Source organism: Lynx rufus, unplaced genomic scaffold (assembly GCF_022079265.1).
Source record: "Lynx rufus isolate CCGP_SWC_20201006 ecotype Redwood Valley unplaced genomic scaffold, mLynRuf1.p SCAF_21, whole genome shotgun sequence".
Classification (NCBI taxonomy): Eukaryota; Metazoa; Chordata; class Mammalia; order Carnivora; family Felidae; genus Lynx; species Lynx rufus.
This window is the reverse complement of record NW_025814836.1, coordinates 2,467,417-2,486,639: the sequence shown is the minus strand read 5'-3', so window position 1 is coordinate 2,486,639 and position 19,223 is coordinate 2,467,417. Positions and strand designations below refer to the sequence as shown.

Here is a 19,223-nt window from a genome sequence, read left to right as displayed (position 1 = left end):
TTGCATGTACTGGTGGGGGCCAGGAAAGGCCTGGGCCCAACTGTGGCCTCACTGGCAACACAGAAGCCTTGGATGTCTGTGTGCACTACCGTAGTTGCTGGGTTATACCACAGGTACATGGTGGTAGAGACTGGTGACAAGGATCAGGCTGGAAGATGCTTATTCACAGCTGGAGGGGCTAGCTGCAGTTCTTGGGCTCTGGCAGGGGTACAGTGAAGAGGAACTCAGCCAGCTGGCACCGGTGAATGTGAATACTTGAGGGGCAAAAGCTGGCAGAATCTGCAGGGTTTCCACTTTGGCTGTGTTTGCCTTTGGTTTCTTTAGTAGTAAAACCTACTAGTTTGTCTGCAGAGCAGATTACTGTAAATCACTCTTGCACCTGCTGTGTGGCTACTGCTGGCAGCCCCTATGTTTATTCCTTATTCTTCACCACCTCCATATGTGTCAACATTGCCAGTCTCAGTTGAGTGTAACTGAAGTGGGAACTTTATGTGGTGCCTCAAAAGGCCAGGGAAGCTGGTCATTCACTTAGCTCTTCCTTCGCTGGTAGGGATACTCTTCTACCTGGGGGGGTGTCCTCTTGGCTTTGAATAATGCCAGCTGGAGTGGGGGTGGGATGATGCAACAAAGTAAAGCTGTCTTCCTATCCTTTCTGTGTGGTTATCCACAGGTGTTTGTTCCACTGTGTTGCTAAAGTTTCTTAAGTGGACTCCAGGTCTCTAACAGAGCTGTTTTTGTTTGTGGATAGCTAATTGTTGATCTTTGTGGGATCTCTGAGAGATACCGGACTCTCCTAAGTTGCCATTTTGATGATGTCACTTCCCTACAATGTTTTAACTAGAGTGATTTTTAAAAAAAAGCATTGAAAAAGTGTGAATGACCAAATAGACTATAAGTATTTTAATAGACATTCAATAAGGAAATATTAAACATTGCTAATCTAATTTTTGTTATTGAAATTATTTTTGTTTACAGTTGAACCTAATTTTTTTCCACAATGCTTTACGTAATATTAATAAGGTCAGTAAATACACACTATTAAATACAAACTTAGGAAATGTTATTATCTGTTAGCATTCAGACACAGAGAAGAAAAAGAACATGGGAGAATAATCGGAGGGGCCCTTTAGGCTGGGAGTAGTGCCAGAATGGCTTCTTTAAGTCATTTTGCAAATGAGGCAGCATTGGGTGGGTAAGAAAAGGGGTATGAGTAGATGCGCAGAGCTCAGTATTTTTAAGGAAATAAGCACAGGCTGATGTGGGGAGTGAGGTGCATTCTACAAAATGCATTGGGGACCTCTACTGTGATTTAAGCTTAGGAATCTGCTGCCTTGTGAAAAAATATAGTTTAAAGAAATCAGGCTTCCAAGTGGAATTAAGGAGCTTTTATGGGGTGCTTTCCATATCTAGGCAGGAAATAAGGAAGACTCTGCTAGAGGCTGAAGCCATAGGAAAAAAAAATGGACAGAGTCATTTTGGAGTGCGGATTGACAGGATTTGCTGATAGAATTGATATGGAGTGATGTATAAGAAATGTCAAAAATGATTCCCATCTGTCTTGCAGAAGTTGTGCTATTCCTCAAATATTCCTTAAATCAAGAAAATGATTTGAAGGAATGAGTGAATGGGGGCACTTTAAGGGCACCAGGGTTTCTTGAGAAGGTCAAAGAAAGGTTGAATTTTGTTTTAAATAAATTGAGCTTGTGTAGTCTCTGAGACTGCTAAGTGAAGGTATGTAGCACATACAAAATGCAATCAAACTAGGTGTTTTATGTTTGATTCTCAGTAAATTACTAAACCATTTCCCTGCATGTGGAGTAGCAGAGACAAAGCTCTGGACAGCAGGTGGTCAGTGTACCAGAGCTCATGCTTAGGGGTTGGCAGACAGACATGATCTTTTCCTGGTTGTCTCTGGATGGTGTCCACTGGGCTGGTGTTTACCTCCATCTCTGTGTTCTGTCAGGCCCCAAGCATATACGCTATGCTTTGTTTACATAGATAACCAAAAATTTCAAATGCTTCTGAAGGACATACTCCTTCCCCCCTCCCCACTCTGTTTTCTTGGTGCACAATTGAGTTAGTGAGAATATTCTTCATGAAGATGTCAGTACTGGAGTTGGAGCAATGTGTGGGCATGTGTGTGTCGAGGGGAGGGAGTGAGAGGATAGACTTTAATCTCCTTATTGAAAGTATATTATTAACCAGGGAGAGGAGAGGCAAGATGGATCTGTTTGGACTAATCCTGAGTGTCCATTTAAATAACTAAGCAATTATCCCATGAGCTGACCCACAGTCTGACTGCTTCCCTCCCTTTGCTCAGCCCTTCACTTAACCATCATTTTCTCTCCACTTGCTCTATCTCTTCATCAATTTAAAATTACTTGAAAAGCTGTGCATTGAACACCATCCATGGAACCTGGATGTCACAGAGATGGAGGCTGGCATATTTGGGAATACACAGTGACCAAGGGGCAGGGGTCTGGCTTTGTGGGTAGGGGAGGGGCAACGTGTTCACAGAAATGATATCTGAGCTGAGTCTTGAGGAGGAGGAGTTGGGGTAAGGGATGGAGTTCTAAGGGTGTTCTAGACATAGGGACAAATGTACAAATGTAAAAGTATCAGAATCAAGTAGTTTAGAAGTGTGTGCTGTAGCAGGAATAAGACCTAAATGATGGACAGGGGCTGATTCAAAGGATCCCTATATTTGGGGCTAGTTACTTTTACTTTGGGCTGTGGGAAATTTTAAGGAAAGGATCAGACCCTTTCCTGACCACCCATATAGGCCACATATCTCCTTTCCTCCTCACATATCTGTGTAGGACTAGGAACCACCATTCCCATTTAATAGGAGAGGAAGTCATGAGGTCAGAAGCCATGTCAAAATCACCAGGTGAAAAATAAGGGCTAGGTCAGTTTTGAACATTTTTATAATAATGCTAGGTCTGTAAATTATAGAAGGAAAAAAAAAACTTCTTCATCGTATCTTGGGATTTTATTCACATAACTTGTAAAATTACACACTTCTAAAATAGAAGTCAAATGTAAAAATACTTCATGAAACGGTAGTAAAGGACTAAAAAAAAAGTCGCCAGGTGAGAAAGTCCTTCCCCAGACAGCAGGGTGCAGGAGGCTTGGACCTATGGCATGGGGACCACCATGTACAGCAGCTACAGCATTCAGTTCAGAGAAAAAAAAAAACACCAAAATAAAACCCTTCTGGAAGGGATCCATGTTTCCATGTAATGACTACGATTCTCTCTGAACACTTGGGCTACTTAAAGAGAAAGAGACTAACCATGTGTCTGGTCCATAAACTTTATTCATCAGACAGGCTGGCAGTAGTCTGGCTCTGCCACTTCACCGGGCAACATCATCTCTCAGAGTCTGGTTCCCATCGGGAAGATTAGAACACTCACTATAGAATCTCCTTGAGTCAGAGTCATCAATGAGATGGGTGCAGGCAAGGTTTCTGACACAATATCTGCCTGGGCTGGAGCCTCACACAGGAGGTGCTTCTGTGTACAGCCCGCATTATGCACAGGACAACACGCGTTTACTCACAGCTTTGGGCTTTAGCACTTTCTTTGTCACCTATTTATAACAGCAGGTCCAAGGTTGGCAAGGATCTTTTCCCAGTCACATCCAGTTTCCCCTCAGTTTTCCTTCATCTTCATCTCTTGGCCTTCAGAACACTGGGGCACTAAAACATTCATTATTCTTCACTGCTTGTATTTTCCTGTAATCTCCGGTCACCAGAACTATTCCTTTCCTTGCTCACTAGGAAGGATGCTAAAACCTGTTATTCATAGCCACTCAAGGTGTGTTGTGTGCTGTCTCTAGAGGAGGTTAGGTATATATTTTGCCCTATGCTGTACATAATTTAACTGAGACTTGGCTGTGTGGACATACAGACGTACCTGGGGCTAACAGAAAGTAGGGTTCCTCTAGTGTTTTGTCTTCTAGTGTCACTCTTGGTTTTCTTCTCTGAAAACTGATATGCTTCTATGGGTCCAACTACTGTCTATCTACCTATATGCTTTAAACACAGTCAAGCCCTTATTAATGGCCCACAGGATACCATACCCTCATGCACATCCTGCCAAGTTCTGAAACTCATCCCAGAGTTTTAAAATTGTGACTGATTCCCTAGTTTTTTGTTAACCAGCTGGTTTTGTATATCACTGCTGCTTTTTATTATTTCTCTACCATACTGCACTGGCTCTTCCAGGGACCACCATTTACCTAGCTAGCATGGTTTAGACCAATCAATGCCACTTTTAGGGAATCCACTGTGTACTGAGGACATGGCTGACCCATGGAGGAATTTTGTAGTGCTTGTTTTATCACCTTTTCTAAAATAATTCACCTTTTATAAGTTGATGATCCTTGGGTACTGGTAGGCTTGAACTTAGTAATTTGAAGAATAGTGAGAGAAACCTGAAGCCTTTCTTGATTCACAGAAACTCCAGATAATCTAGAATATTTGTCTGCTTTGTAGGAATTATAGACTGTCACAAAATGAGTTTCTATAGATTCCACATGTAAGTGAGGTCATATAGTATTTGTCTTTTTCTAACTTATTTCACTTAGCACAATTCCCTCTAGGTCCATCCACGTTGTTATAAATGGCAAGATTTCATTTTTATTTTATGGCACAATAACTAATATTACATTACATGTGTGTGTATATGCATATATAGCATGTACTCTTTATCCATTCATAAAAAAATGAACAAAAAAACAGAAACAGGCTCATAAATACAGACAACAAACTGATGGTGGGCAGGGGGGAGATGCGTGCAGGGATGGGTAAAATAGACAAAGAAGATTAAGATGTATGGACTTCCTGTTAAAAAATAAATAAGTCATGGAGATGAAAAGTACAGCATAGGGAATGTAATGAATAATATTGTAATAGCTGTATGGTAACAAATAGTAACTATATTCATCGTGGTGAGCATTTCATAGTGTGTAGAATTGTTGAATCATTATATATATATACCTGACCTAATAAAATATTAGTATGTCTCTTACACCTCAATAAAACAAGGAATTTGCCATAGTAGAAAATAGAGCATTTTGAAATGTGAATTATGAAGAAGAGATTGAGAGGAAAACCACAGTGATTAAAATTGAGAGAAATGATTGGCAGGTAGAAAATCACTGTCAAGTCTCTGAGTATAGAAAAGGAAATCCTCTTTGCTCAGTAAATAAAGGCCAACAGAAAACAGCCCAAGCCCTTGCATCATAGAGGATGCAGGCTGCCACTCTGATGTGGCCACCCTTGAACTCAGTCTTCTTAGCATCACTTAGTACATCAAGTGTCTGTCTTTGCACCCACATGCTGCAACACTATACTTTATATTAGCTCCCCAAAAGAAGGATGTGGTGTCATCATTGAAAAGATACTAGGTTATTAAAACATATTAAATAACATTATAAAAGCAGCTAAAATTCCCCACTCATTATGTAGAGCATTCAGAAATCTGAAAGAAGAGATTCAGGAATTGAAAACAGCAGCATCTTTAGTGTGAAAGACTGGCATTGGTGTTGATGTCCCTGAGAGCTTTCACATCACTACTTAGCATGTGCTATGCCCTAAGCTCTAAGACCTCTTTGTAAGCCCAGTAGGCTGTTGTTTTTCTGTTCTTTATATAATTTATCCTGTCTTTAATATTTCCTTCCTTCAATTAGCTTTGGGTTTAATTTGCTTTCCTTTTTCCAGTACTTAATATATGAAATTAGGTTGTTGCTATGAGATTTTTCTTCTTTTTTAATTTAAGCATTTACAGCTCTAAATTTCATTTTGAGGACTGCCTTTGTTGCATGTCATAAGTTTTGGTATGCTGTGTTTTTTATTTCCATTCATCTCAAAGATGTGTTCTTATTTCTCTTGTGATTTAGTTTAGATTCATTTGTTATTTAGGAATGTGTTGTTTAACTTCCACATGGGGTGAAATTTTCATATTTCCTTCTGTTACTCATTTTTAGGTTTATCCATTATGATCACAAGAAATTCTTTGTATGATTTCAATATGTTTGAATTTATTGAAACTTGTTTTGTGACTGAACACATGGTCTATCCTGAATCACGTTCCATGTGCTCTTTAAAAAAAAAAAGTATATTCTGCTGTTGTTGGATGGAGTGTTCTATATATGGCTGTTTGGTTTCATTGGTTTATAGTGTCTTCTGTTTCAGTCTTCTGTTTTCTGGTCAATACTCTGTCCAGTTTTCCTAACCATTATTGAAAGTGATGTATTGAAGTGAGGTTCATCTATGTGTATACTTTCTATATATTCTTGATAGTTTGAGCCTTTTATCATTGTATAGTGTCTTTCTTTGTCTTTTACAACAAACTTGGTCTTAAGGTTCTCTTTTTATTATGGTTTGAATAGAATGTCTTTTTTTATGTTTTCATTTTCAATTTATCATATTTATGCTGTTGCAGACAGCATAGTTCATATTTCTTTATTGATTCTATGAGTCTCTGGCTGTTAATTGAATTTTTACTCCATTTATATTTAATATAATTACTGACAAGAAAGGACTTTGCCTTTTTTCTGTTTGCTTTCTGTATGTCTTATTTCTTTTTTATTTCTTAATTCTTCTATTAGTATCTTCTTTTGTGTTCAATTCATTTTTCCCTAGTGTGCCATTTTAATTCTCTCACATTTCTCTTACTGTATATATTTTTAATTATTTTCTTAGAGGTTACTCTGGATTTAAATTAACATCCAAATTCATGACAATCACGTTTGAATTAATACCAACTTAGTTTCAGTGATATATATAAACTTTGCTCATATAGCTTTGTTCCTTTATATTTCTACTGTAACAAATTAGATCTTTTAATATAATGTGGTCACAAACATAGATTTATAATTCTCATGTTATGAATTTGTCTTTTAAATCATATAGGATAAGAGAGGGGATATAACCAAAAATATAATAATCCTGGCATTTGTATTTATGTGTTATTAAAACTTGGAACAATGCCCAAAAAATGAAAACTCTCTTAGTCTTTGCAGCTAAGTTCTGTGTGTGTTGGGCACTCCTTCATTACTTAGGCAGTTTACAACTTCCATAGCTTTCATGTCTTGCTTGTGCAATGCCTTTAGGTCAGCTGAAGATGAGAATTTAGTCTTCTTGGGTCTTTTCTAAACATGCATCCAATCCTGGGCATGCACACATTTTTCTAGATTCTCTGGAATATGTGGAGCTTTCCAGCCCTTACTTCCCCAAGAGTTTCTTTCCCTAGCCTCTCCTTCCTAGATTTTTCAGTCTGTCTTTTGCTTGCCCAGCTGTATACATTGCACCATGGCTGCAGTGAATATATTTGTATTTAAATGTTTTGAACAAATGATCCCTTAGAGGACACCCCAGCCCTGGAAATCTCTGAGTCATTCCTTCAGCAATCCACCTTCTGCTCCTCTTACCAGCAACCAGCAGGAATGCATGCTGCCATTTTCAAGGCCACTGCAGAGCTAGAAAATGAGGACTGGTAACAGAATAAGTTCAAATACCAAAGAGCTTGCTCACTAAAATTCAGGTATTCTTTTTCTTCATTAAGTATTCTCCTGGCTGTTGTAAGTTCTTTATTAGATTCTAGTTTTCTAAAAAAAAAAAATATGCTGACAGTTTTTGTCACCTTACTCATTGCATTTGTGCATGTTCCTTAATTCACTACTTTTGATGATGTCACTTTTACTTCTTTCCTAGAATTTTTAAAACATCCATCATGTGTCAGGCATTGTATTACATATTTATATTCAGGGCTTAAAACAGCACTGTATAATAAACTTTATAATCCCTTTTAGATGATAGTTTATGCCCAAAATAGTTGAGTAACACAATAAGTACATGGAGACTGAGATGAGAGTTGAAGGGTCTGTTTGATTCCACTGCCTCTTCTATCTGCTTTCTCCTCCATTATGGTATTGTTGGCCTTATACTTTATTATTAAAGACATACTTGAGGGGCGCCTGGGTGGCGCAGTCGGTTAAGCGTCCGACTTCAGCCAGGTCACGATCTCGCGGTCCGTGAGTTCGAGCCCCGCGTCAGGCTCTGGGCTGACAGCTCAGAGCCTGGAGCCTGTTTCCGATTCTGTGTCTCCCTCTCTCTCTGCCCCTCCCCCGTTCATGCTCTGTCTCTCTCTGTCCCAAAAATAAACGTTGAAAAAAAAAAAAAAGACATACTTGAGTTTTATTTTGAGAAAGGAACTTCTTTGCATATTTGTGCTCTTCCTTTTTTGCAACGTTTTTATTGTTCAGGCTTGTCTTTATTTTTTTATATTTGATCTAGTAAGAAGGATTATTGCTGGACATGTGAATACATATAAAATTTAAACAGAATATTTATATGCTCACATTAATTATTACAGAGCCTTCCTAAGAAATATGAGTATTAAGAATAGATACCAGCCATATTAATCAAAATATATCAATAAAGTTTGTCCCCTTTTGATAAGAAATATGCTAACTTTGCAAAATTATCTCACATATGCTAGTTTTCCCAACATAAATGAGAATTGCTGACATCTTATTTCCAACAATTGAAGAGGAATGCAAAGTTTAGAGAGAATTTTTAGTCCAGTATAATTACGATGGTTGGTCTCATGGATGTTCCTATTACATCAAGAGTACAAAATGAGGGGCACCTGAGTAGCTCAGTTTGTTAAGTGTCCAACTCCTGATTTCGGCTCAGGTCATGATCTCATGTTTCATGAGGTCAAGCCTCAGCGCAGAGCCTGCTGGGACTTCTCTGTCTCCCTGTCTCTGCCCCTCCCCACTTGGGCTCTCTCTATCTCTCAAAATTGAATAAACATTAACAAACAGAGTAGAAAATGAACAATGAACTGACTAATGAAATCTGTAACTCAAGCTTGAAGTAAGTTGTAGAAGTTGGATCTATTGCTAAAAAGGAAACATTTATTATGTTATCTCAATAACAGATTTTTTTTGAAAGGATGAAACTCTACAATTGTATAAACCAGAACATTCATCATTTTAGTGTATTCTTATTTGACCTTTCAGGTAATTCTCTAAATTCTGCTTTTTACAAGGTTGCTCTTCACTGAATTTAAATTCTATTACATTTTAAGCAGGTCACTTTTAGCTCTCCACTAGCTCCTTCCCATTCCCATACTTCACCAACCACTCGCAAATTTGGTATCTCATCCATTTTTGATCACAGGCAAAAACGCTGCCTGTGATTTGTGTAGGGGCAGGGTTAGTGCTAAGGTGAAGATCCCTTAGGAGTTTGGCTACCCAGGACAAGCACAATGTCCCAGGCATGAAAGCAACTAGGCTTGCAGTTTTGGTCTAGACCAAATCCAGTTGCAGTAGGCCTACAACTATCACAGAAGGGACCAGTACTCACTGTACAGTTAGTAAAAAGTCAAGGAAATGGATGAGCCTGCCAATCACCTTGGGCTTCCAAAATAACCTGTTCCCAGCTTGACAATGTTTAGATTTTAAAATTTCAGTTTTTATATAGTTGACTGAACTTTAGAATACATTTTTCTCCACTAGAGTGTATTATGCTAAGCGAAATAAGTCAGTCAGAGAAAGACAAATATCATATGATTTAACTCATATGTAGAATTTAATAATCAAAACAGATGAACATAGGATAAGGGAAGGAAAAATAAAGTAAAAACAGAGAGGGAGACAACCATAAGGGACTTTTAAATACAGAGAATAAAAAGAGGGTGTTGGAGGGGAGGAGGGTGGGAGATGGGCTAAATGGGTGATGAGCATTGAGTAGGGCACTTATACAGATGAACTCTGGGTGTCATATGTAAATGAAGAATCACTGGGCTCTACTCCTGAAACCAATACCACACTGTATGTTAATATGTTAACTAATTTGAATTTAAATATATAAATTATTTTTTAAAAAGGAAGGAAAGTGGAAGATACCAATACGTCAGTTAACAATGTCCTGCCTCTCCACTCCAAAAACACACTTTGTTGCCTGCCCTGGTAGGAGAGATGGATCCTGTAAACATTTCTCTTTTGTCAACTGGCATAACGTTAAGCTTTGTTAATAAAATGTGCTGACTCTTATGTGGATCCTGAGAAACTTAACAGGAACCCATGGGGGAGGGGAAGGAAAAAAAAAAAAAAAAGGACGTTAGAGTGGGAGAGAGCCAAAGCATAAGAGACTGTTAAAAACTGAGAACAAACTGAGGGTTGATGGGGTGTGGGAGGGAGGGGAGGGTGGGTGATGGGTATTGAGGAGGGCACCTTTTGGGATGAGCACTGGGTGTTGTATGGAAACCAATTTGTCAATAAATTTCATATATAAAAAAATAAATAAAAATAAATAAAAATAAAATGTGCTGAAGGGGGGAAAAACAAAGAATACCTTTTTCCTAAACACATTACTGTAAATTGTGGCTAGGTTCCCAAGAACTGGTAATTCCTAACTAACCAACAGTATGCATGGTGCATCATGTTAGTAGTGATTGTTTATAAGAAGACCAGTGCTTTCTTGCATTCTTTTATTTGATGAAAAATTTGCAGTTTTTTTTTTTTTGAAGGCAGGCATACATCGGAGAAAGTTCTAGTGGGACAGGGTTTTGGCATCAGGAAGATATCAAAGGAAAATTTCTGAAGGAGAAATAGCGCTATCTGTATTCCTATCACTAGTGACTTATTAAATGTATATAACTTATAATTATATATATACTATATATACATATTTGTATTAATAAAAATATCAATTTTCTGTAATTGAATGCATGAACAGACCTCTCTTCATTTGCTAATCTAGAGGTGAGTCAAATATAGGAAGAGGAGGCATATATACCCCTCAGAGCTGGGCTTCCTTTCAGACACCCCCTCACAGCAGAAAAGATGCTTCTCACATGCAGTATAAGTATACAGTTCCATCAGCTTTGAGGATGTAACTTAGCTATAGAGCAGGAAGAACTCTCTAGCAGCATCCCTACTAAAGGGTTAAAGGGTCCCTCACAGCCCCACACCAGAGGCAGCACGATGAGGCTACAGTACAAGATGTAAAGATGCTGCCGGCAGGAATGCCAGGTGAGTAGCATTATCTTTGCTCCATCTCCAAACCCTGAAGCCTTTCATAAGGGAACAGCTATGGTAAATATAAAGTTATCTACAGTAAGCATTCATCTGTTCTTTACAAAGACTCACTGGGCTAGAAAAGTATAACGACCAATTTGCGCCTTATTTCTTTCCCATAACACCAATCATTAGAACTATTTAATTCTAAGAGTCCCCAAATAAATTTCCTATATTGCCTGAGAGTCACTGTAACATCTTTCTAGAGAGGTTATGTTTCCACTGAGTGAATATAACTCATGTACATGGTGTACAATTCAAAAACTGACCAAGCCAGGACATTTTGCATGAAATGCTATTTCATTGTCAAGGTCTGAGTTTTCATTGTAGCAAGCACTTTGTGAGATGTTTATATATTGGCTAATATTACCAAATTTCTTTTTTAACATTGGAAAATGGTTTTAAGATATACATGGGAGGGTGCCAGGGTGGCTTAGTTGGTAAGCATCTGACTCTTAATTTCAGCTGAGGTCATGATCTCACAGTTTGGGAGACTGAGCCCTGTGTCAGGCTCTGCGCTGACAGGGTGGAGACTGCTTGGGATTCTCTATCTCCCTCTCTCTCTGCCCCTCCCCTGCTTGCATGGGTTCTCTCTCTCTCTCTTTCTCTCTCAAAATAAATAAAGTTTTTTTAAAAAACAAAATATACATGGGGTTGCTGTTCAGCACACTAACGACTGGTTATTTGATTAGTAATACTATTTATTTGGTGAGGGGGAGACTACTATATTTATTTCCTATTGCCACTGTAACAAATTACCACAAATATAATTCCTTAAGACAATTTATATTTATTATTCACTGCTCTGGATACCAAAAGTATAAAACAGGTTTTACATGGCTAAAATCAAGCTTTTGGCAAGACTGTGTTTCTTTCAGATTCTCTAGGAAAGAATATATTTTTCCTTTTCCAGCTTCTAGAAGATGTGTGCCTTCCTTGGCCCATGACCCATCATTCCTTCCATAATCACATCTTTCTCTGATTCTGATTCTGTTTCCTTCTTATAAGTAGTCCTGTGATTACATTGGGCTCACCTGCAATACCCAGGATAATCTCCCCATCTCAAAAGCTTTAATACCATCCATCTGAAAAGTTCCTTTGGCTATGGTAGGTAGGAAGGATTAGGACAGGACCACCTTTGAAGGGGTTATTATTTTGCCTACCACAATCTGTGTTCTGGTCCCCTTCAAAACTCATGTATGTCTGACATGCAAAATAATTAACCCCATCCCAATATCTCCAAAATTCAAAATTCATTACAGCTGTTAAATTAAAGTCCATAATCTTACCCAAATCTTGCCAGTTCAAAAGTTCCAAACCTCATTATCTGAGTTATCTAAATCAGCTATACAAGAGGATCTGGGTATGATCTACTCTGAGTGCAATTCCTTCCCATCTATGAATTTGTGGAACTCAAGAAACAAGTTTCTGTTCCCAAGATCAAATGGCTGGACAGGCGTATAACAATTACAGATATTCCCATTTGAAAGAGGAGAAAATGTCAGGAAAAAATGAAGCACTATTCCCTCTCTCTGTCTTTTCAGTACAAATTGGCAGTGTTTCTGCTGGTATAAAATTCTCAGAAGTCTTGTGGGTTCCCTATGTGTGTCTCAAGAATTCACACCATTAGATAAGAGGTTCCTACATAAATCTTTCGTTAATAATCTAGTCTTTATTCCTGGCTTTTGTTTACATGATTAAGGGAACTCAGGAGTCACACACCTAATCTCAAAGAGCCTACTGTGTGACTGCATACTCTGACCTTTTGACACTTTTGAGGCTTTAGCAAAAGGTCGCCCAGCCACACCCTAGTCTTTATTTTAAGAGCATTCTTTCCTGATAGTGAATCTCCTAATTATAGCATCTTTTGCAACCCGGATAATCTGAGAATTTCCCAAATCATCAAGTCCTGGTCCCCTTTTTGTTGTCAGTTCTTCCCTCAACCTATCTTTTCCTTCTCATGTTTTACTATAAGCAAGAGGAAGAAAACAGGACACAACTTCAACACTTTGCTTGGAAATTTCATCTAAATATCCAAATTCATCATTGTATCAGTCTCCTATGACTGCTGTAATAAATTACCACTAACTTGGTGGATTAAAACAGCACACATTTATTCTTTTATGCTTCTGGAGGCCATAAATCTGAAATCTGTGTCAAAGGGCAAAATCAAGGTGTCAGGGCCATATTTCCTCTAGAGGTTCTAGGGAAGAATCCATTTTCTTGCCTTTTCTAGTTTGTAGAGCTGCATACCTTGCATTCCTTGTCTCAGGGCATCTTCCTACATCTTCAAAGCCAGAAGCAAATAGCATCTTTAAACCACCCTCTGCTTTCATGCATCACCTATATTTTTCTATGTATGTTGTAATCTACTTTTACTTTTCTCGTGTAAGAATCCTTGTGACTGCATTTAGTGCCCACCTGGATAATCTCCCCATCTCTGGACCCTTAACTTACATCACACCTACAAAGACCCTTTTTCCATGTAAGATAGTGTTTACAACTTCCCAGAATTAGGATCTGATATCTTTGGGGGTCATTATTTAGCCTACTACAATTGCTTATAAGTTTTGCTTTCCACATAATTATAAATATAAATCAGCTAAGTTTTCTGTCACTATATAAGAAAGATCTCATTTCTTCCAGTTAGTTTCCAATAGCATGTTCCTCATTTCCTTTTGAGCCTTTGTCTGCAAGATCTTTGATGTCCATATTCCTATCAACAGTGTCTCTTATGACCATGTATTGTCAGTTTTCTCTGCCATGCACCTCACTTCCTTGCAGGTCTTCAGCACAGAATAATTAACATCCATGTTTCAATTAGCAATCTGTTCAAGGAAGGAAAGTTTTATGTATTGTAAATCTCTATATGAATTTCAGCATCTGCCTACTGCCCAATTCCAAACTTATTTTCACACTTTTAGGTATTTGTTACAGTAGTACCTCACTTATAAGTACAAAACTTTGCATTATTTTCCTATTGATGCTGTAACAAATTATCACAAATTTGCTGGCTAAAACACAAGTAATTCATTTCCTGATAGTTCTGGAAGTCAGAAGTCCAAAAGGGTCTTACAAGGTTAAAACAAGTTATAGGTAGGATTGCATTCTTTCTGATTTCTCTAGGCGAGAATCTGTTCTGTGCCTCTTCCAGCTTCTAGAAGCCACCTGCATTCCTGAGTTCATGGCCACAGACTCTGACCTCTGCTTCTGCCATCACATCTCCTTTTCACATCACATCTCCTGATACTCCTGCCTCCCTCTCAAAATAACCCTTGTGATTATACTGGGTTTATATGGATAAACCAGGATATTCTCCCCTGTCCCAAGGGCCTTAATTTATTATATCTGCAAAGTTCCTTTGCCATTTAAAGTAATGCATCTATAGGTTTGGGGGTTTGAGGGGTAAGGACATGGGCATCTTTGTAGGACCATTTTTCTGCCTACCACCACTACATCTTCTACTGCACTGATGCATTGTTTTCATATAAATTAAAACACTCAAATCTGAAGAGAATATTGGGTGGGAAGCTAGAGACTAACCCCCTTTTCACACTTAACTATTTTTTTCTCAGAGAGTAAAAACAACTGTTATTTTGTCTCTTTTTCAAATGGGAAGACTGGACCAGAGAAGTTAGGCAGTTTTACAAAGGTAAAACAGTTAGTTAATGGCAAAGCTACTCTAGAATTTCACTGTTTTAACCATTTAAAGTTCTCTCCACTGTGACCTGCCCCTGGTCAAGCAGAGAATTCTTTAGTGAGTTTAGGACCCTAAACCCTTGATTAGGATGATATAATTCCAAGTTGAAGCAAATATTTTAACTCACAAAATATCATTTCTTGACCCTAAAATTAAAATGTTGTTGAAAATTGGGATGCTTGTTTCAATAAGTTAATGCTTGAATGTCTTAACAGAGATTAGGAGCAAAATAGAAATTTGACTTCTGGGGCAGGAGTGTGGAAATGCTGAATTTTTGGATCCACCAGTAGTTTAGAGAAGTTTTTCTGTAAGGTATATTTCTTAACCTTTTGGGCTTCATTTCCTTCAACTGAAAAGTGAAGGTTTCTGGTAGGTAATCTGTCTGACTCCTTTGAGCTACGACAATCCATTATTCCATAGAGTGCTTTGATCTCAATTCTATATGAAGGAGGTTGGTTATACATCAAGGTACTCTATATTTCAGAGACCCCATCAATGGAAGGCTCGCTCTTACCTAGAGATATATATTTTTTTGTATTATGAAAGCATAGGCCATTTTTGAAATGTTTAAAGGGATAAAAAATTTAAATGTTGTTCCCCTACTGAGGCTGAAACATTTACTTAGGGGATTTAGCTGAATAATGCGTTCATCCTTTAGAAGAAAGACACTATCATATATTTTTCCAGTGTTTGGAACTCTAATCCTAAGGAAGTCTGTTAAAATGGGGGAACAATCCATGAGGCTTTAATGATAGCATTTATTGAGATAGCAATTTTAGAATTACTATCTTTTTATGTATTTTTTATTTTTTTTAATTTTTACTGGAATTACTTCTTCTTTAACATATTCTTCTTCTTAGATTCAGCTAAATTCTGTCCACATGTCTCTGCCCACCATCACTACACCCTCCACTTTTCCAGCTATATACTGAAAGCAGACTCCTTGGTGTACAATCCTTATCATCTTTTTTATATATTTTTTTATTTTTATATTTTTTTATTTTTATATTTTTTACTGGGATTATTTCTTCTTTAACATATTCTTTTTAGATTCAGCTAAATTCTGTCCACATGTCTCTGCCCACCATCACTACATCCTCCACTTTTCCAGCTATATGCTGAAAGCAGACTCCTTGGTGTACAATCCTTATCATCTTTAAATGTCAGTGCAGTGGTTTTCAGAAGGTAGGCAGCTCTCAGGACCAAGGAACCAGAATAAAGCAGGACAGAAGATGCTGTCTTTAGTAAGAGCTGAGACCACTATGGCAAAAAGAAAGGCTTCTCATACCTCATAAATACAGGGTGTTGGCCAAGAATGAAGGAAGACATGAGGAAAAGGGAAAAATCCAGGAGTGAGCAGTGTTTCCAAGGTGGGAGGTCAGGTCTCTCTGAGGGGATCTTCTCTGAGAAGTAGGAGCAAACAATAGAAATGCCAGGTGGTGGTGCCTCCAGTGGCCATTGACATAGAAACAAAGTACCACCACAAAGCACAGAAGGAAGAGAAATTAACTCTGATTCACCACACTGTCAAAAAACCAACAGATGGGGCGCCTGGGTGGCGCAGTCGGTTGAGCGTCCGACTTCAGCCAGGTCACGATCTCGCGGTCCGTGAGTTCGAGCCCCGCGTCCGGCTATGGGCTGATGGCTCAGAGCCTGGAGCCTGTTTCCGATTCTGTGTCTCCCTCTCTCTCTGCCCCTCCCCCGTTCATGCTCTGTCTCTCTCTGTCCCAAAAATAAATAAACGTTAAAAAAAATTTTTAAAAAAAATTAAAAAAAAAAAAAAAACCAACAGATCTGGCTTCAAGTCAGCCTCCAGACCCAGTGGGCAATAAAGTGTTTCTTGGGGGACAGAAGTTCAGTTATGTGAGCTGGCAGACATGGCAGTATCTAGAGGGAAGATTCTGCCCTAGAGAGACCATCTCCACATCAGCCTGATGATGGGAGTGGGACCATAAAGTTGTCAATATTGTATGTGTAGGGGGCAACTTGAAGACTGCAGAACTGGATCTGCTGGTTCAAGTCTGTAGTACCTGTGGCTGGGCTAGGATGGCCAGGATCACCTGAAGCATCCCCACTTCCACTCCACTCCACACTACCCCAACTATCTGAGCCCAGGGTCTTCCTTACACCTAAACTATTTGAACAGAGGCTGTAGACCAGCACAGAATCTCCAAATCAAAGCTGTTCTCCTCCAAGCTCCTACAGCACTGTTATTTCTTGTGCTTATTTTTGCATTCATTGCTTTGTACCTGGCATTGTAGCTTTATATACACTTTCTATTTTCTTACTAAAAAATTTGCTTCTGAAGAAAATTCTAGATTTTCTGAGTTCAGTGTGAATTTATTCTCTAAAACATATTTGACTCATTTAAGTTCTCTGTCCCTCTATTTGCTTTACCTTAAAAATTTCTTAAATTCACTAAAAACCAAATGAAGTTAACATTATTTTCTTTTGTGCTGACTGAAGGCTTTCCTCATAGGCTATTTTTAAGTCATAATTTTCTTAATTCTAGTAAGTAAATACTTACCTTATCCACTTCATAGTCTCTAATAATAGTCCTTATACATAGTTTATGCTTGAAGAAGTCCATTGCAGATTACTTATCGTGTAAAACAATCTAAAAGTCTAACAATAGCTAGTTAGTTTAATATATATACATTATTATATTATTTATTATTATACATAATTGATTTAATATGAAATATATATGTATATATGTTATACATACACATATGTATGTGTATATGAAATATATATTATATGTGCATAATATGAAATATATTATATATGTACATTTGTATATATGTTATATGTGTATAATATATATAGTTATATATTCTATATGTACACACATACATATAGTCCAGACATCTGTATCCTATAATTATATAGTTCATCTTTCAAAGTAATCATTATGTAGAGATTTTCATGTGGGAAATATCCTGTTCTAATGTTAGATATACAAAAGACAAGAGTGAAAGAAAATACATGTACATGTCAAAATTATCTGTACAGGGGCACCCGAATGGCTCAGTAGGTTAAGCATCTGACTTCAGATCAGGTCATGATCTCACTGTTTGTGAGTTCGAGCCCCACATTGGGCTCTGCACTGACAGCATGGAGCCTGCTTGGAATTTTCTATCTCCCTCTCTCTCTGCCCCTCCTACGCCCCCCTCAAAATAAATAAATAAACTTAAAAAAGTTTTTTTTAATATGTAGAAAAATTTACCAAGTGAAATTACAAGTGAAATGATACCTACTTGTAGTTTTCTCCTTTAAAATTCTTTTGTATATTTCCATATCCTTCTATGAACATATACCACATATCATTTTAAATACCATCTCCCCGCCTGCATGTCATACTTTGATGATGTGTTCTCATCTATGTGCACTCACACCATCTAAGAGTCACTCCATCTTTGGGGGAATGGCCCCTGAAACCAGAGACAGCAGAGGATTTCTTCTCTTTGATCAGCACAGACCTTTCTTGCACTAACACATAAATATGTCTCATTCACCGTATACATACATTGACTTCTTTGTCTGTAATCATTAACTATGAATTAGGTACTCAGAGCAGAAGGCTAATCTGTTTTAACAGGAGGAAGTAGTGAAGGTAAAAATGAATGTTTTTACATTTTTATTCTCACTCTGGGCACAAAGGCAAGATTTGGACTGAATATAAGAGGGAAGGACCAATGGTGCTAATATCTTGTTGAATTATTATTTGTCTAAAAATATAACTATAACATCTGTTTAAAGGTGAATATTTTATATTTTGATTTCATTCTATATAATTTAATTTCATTTTAAATAGTAGAAGAAGAAATTTAAGAAACAGAAGATTAACTCATTAATGAAATTTAGATTCACTATCTAATTAGTAAAGTCTGTAGGGAAATAAAAGCACAACAATATGGCAATTTTGGAATTGTACAGAACCCATTCCCACTTAGTGTGTGGTGGACATGCTGTCAGGAAGCCACTGCAGTCAGAGGCTTGGGCTTAAATCATTACTCCCTGACTTCATAGCTCTGCATCCTTGTCCTGATCTTTTAATATCTATGCATCACTTTCCTTTCTCGTAAACTTGGATGTTAATAGCAACAAATCTCATAATGCTACTCTGATTAGATGTGTTAATGCAGGTAAGACACCTATCACAGTGCCTGACATACAACTGGTGGATATGATGTCCATTGATGTTTGAGTATTGGTGGCAGTTGTAGCAGACAGTAGTATTACTATCTGCAAGACCAGACATGGGTTAAAAACAATTAGGTTGTACCAGAAGATTGCTGTCATGACACAATTCACCTACTCTGTTTCATGTCATCAGTCCAATACACAATAATTGTAACCAGCTTCTGGTCAGAATTTGGACTGAGAATTTATTATACATTTATATTTCTTGAGCTTATAAACTATT

General features: G+C 37.8%; 2 protein-coding genes across 3 annotated transcripts in view; one reads left to right on the top strand and one right to left on the bottom strand.

Moving 5' to 3' along the window:
* The window catches only part of GABRA5 (gamma-aminobutyric acid type A receptor subunit alpha5), an 81,506-nt gene that overhangs the window by 32,074 nt on the left and 30,209 nt on the right, over positions 1 to 19,223 (top strand). The gene's annotated exons all lie outside the window — the stretch shown is intronic.
* Positions 1 to 19,223, bottom strand: part of GABRB3 (gamma-aminobutyric acid type A receptor subunit beta3) — a 481,670-nt gene that overhangs the window by 440,105 nt on the left and 22,342 nt on the right. The window lies entirely within an intron of this gene.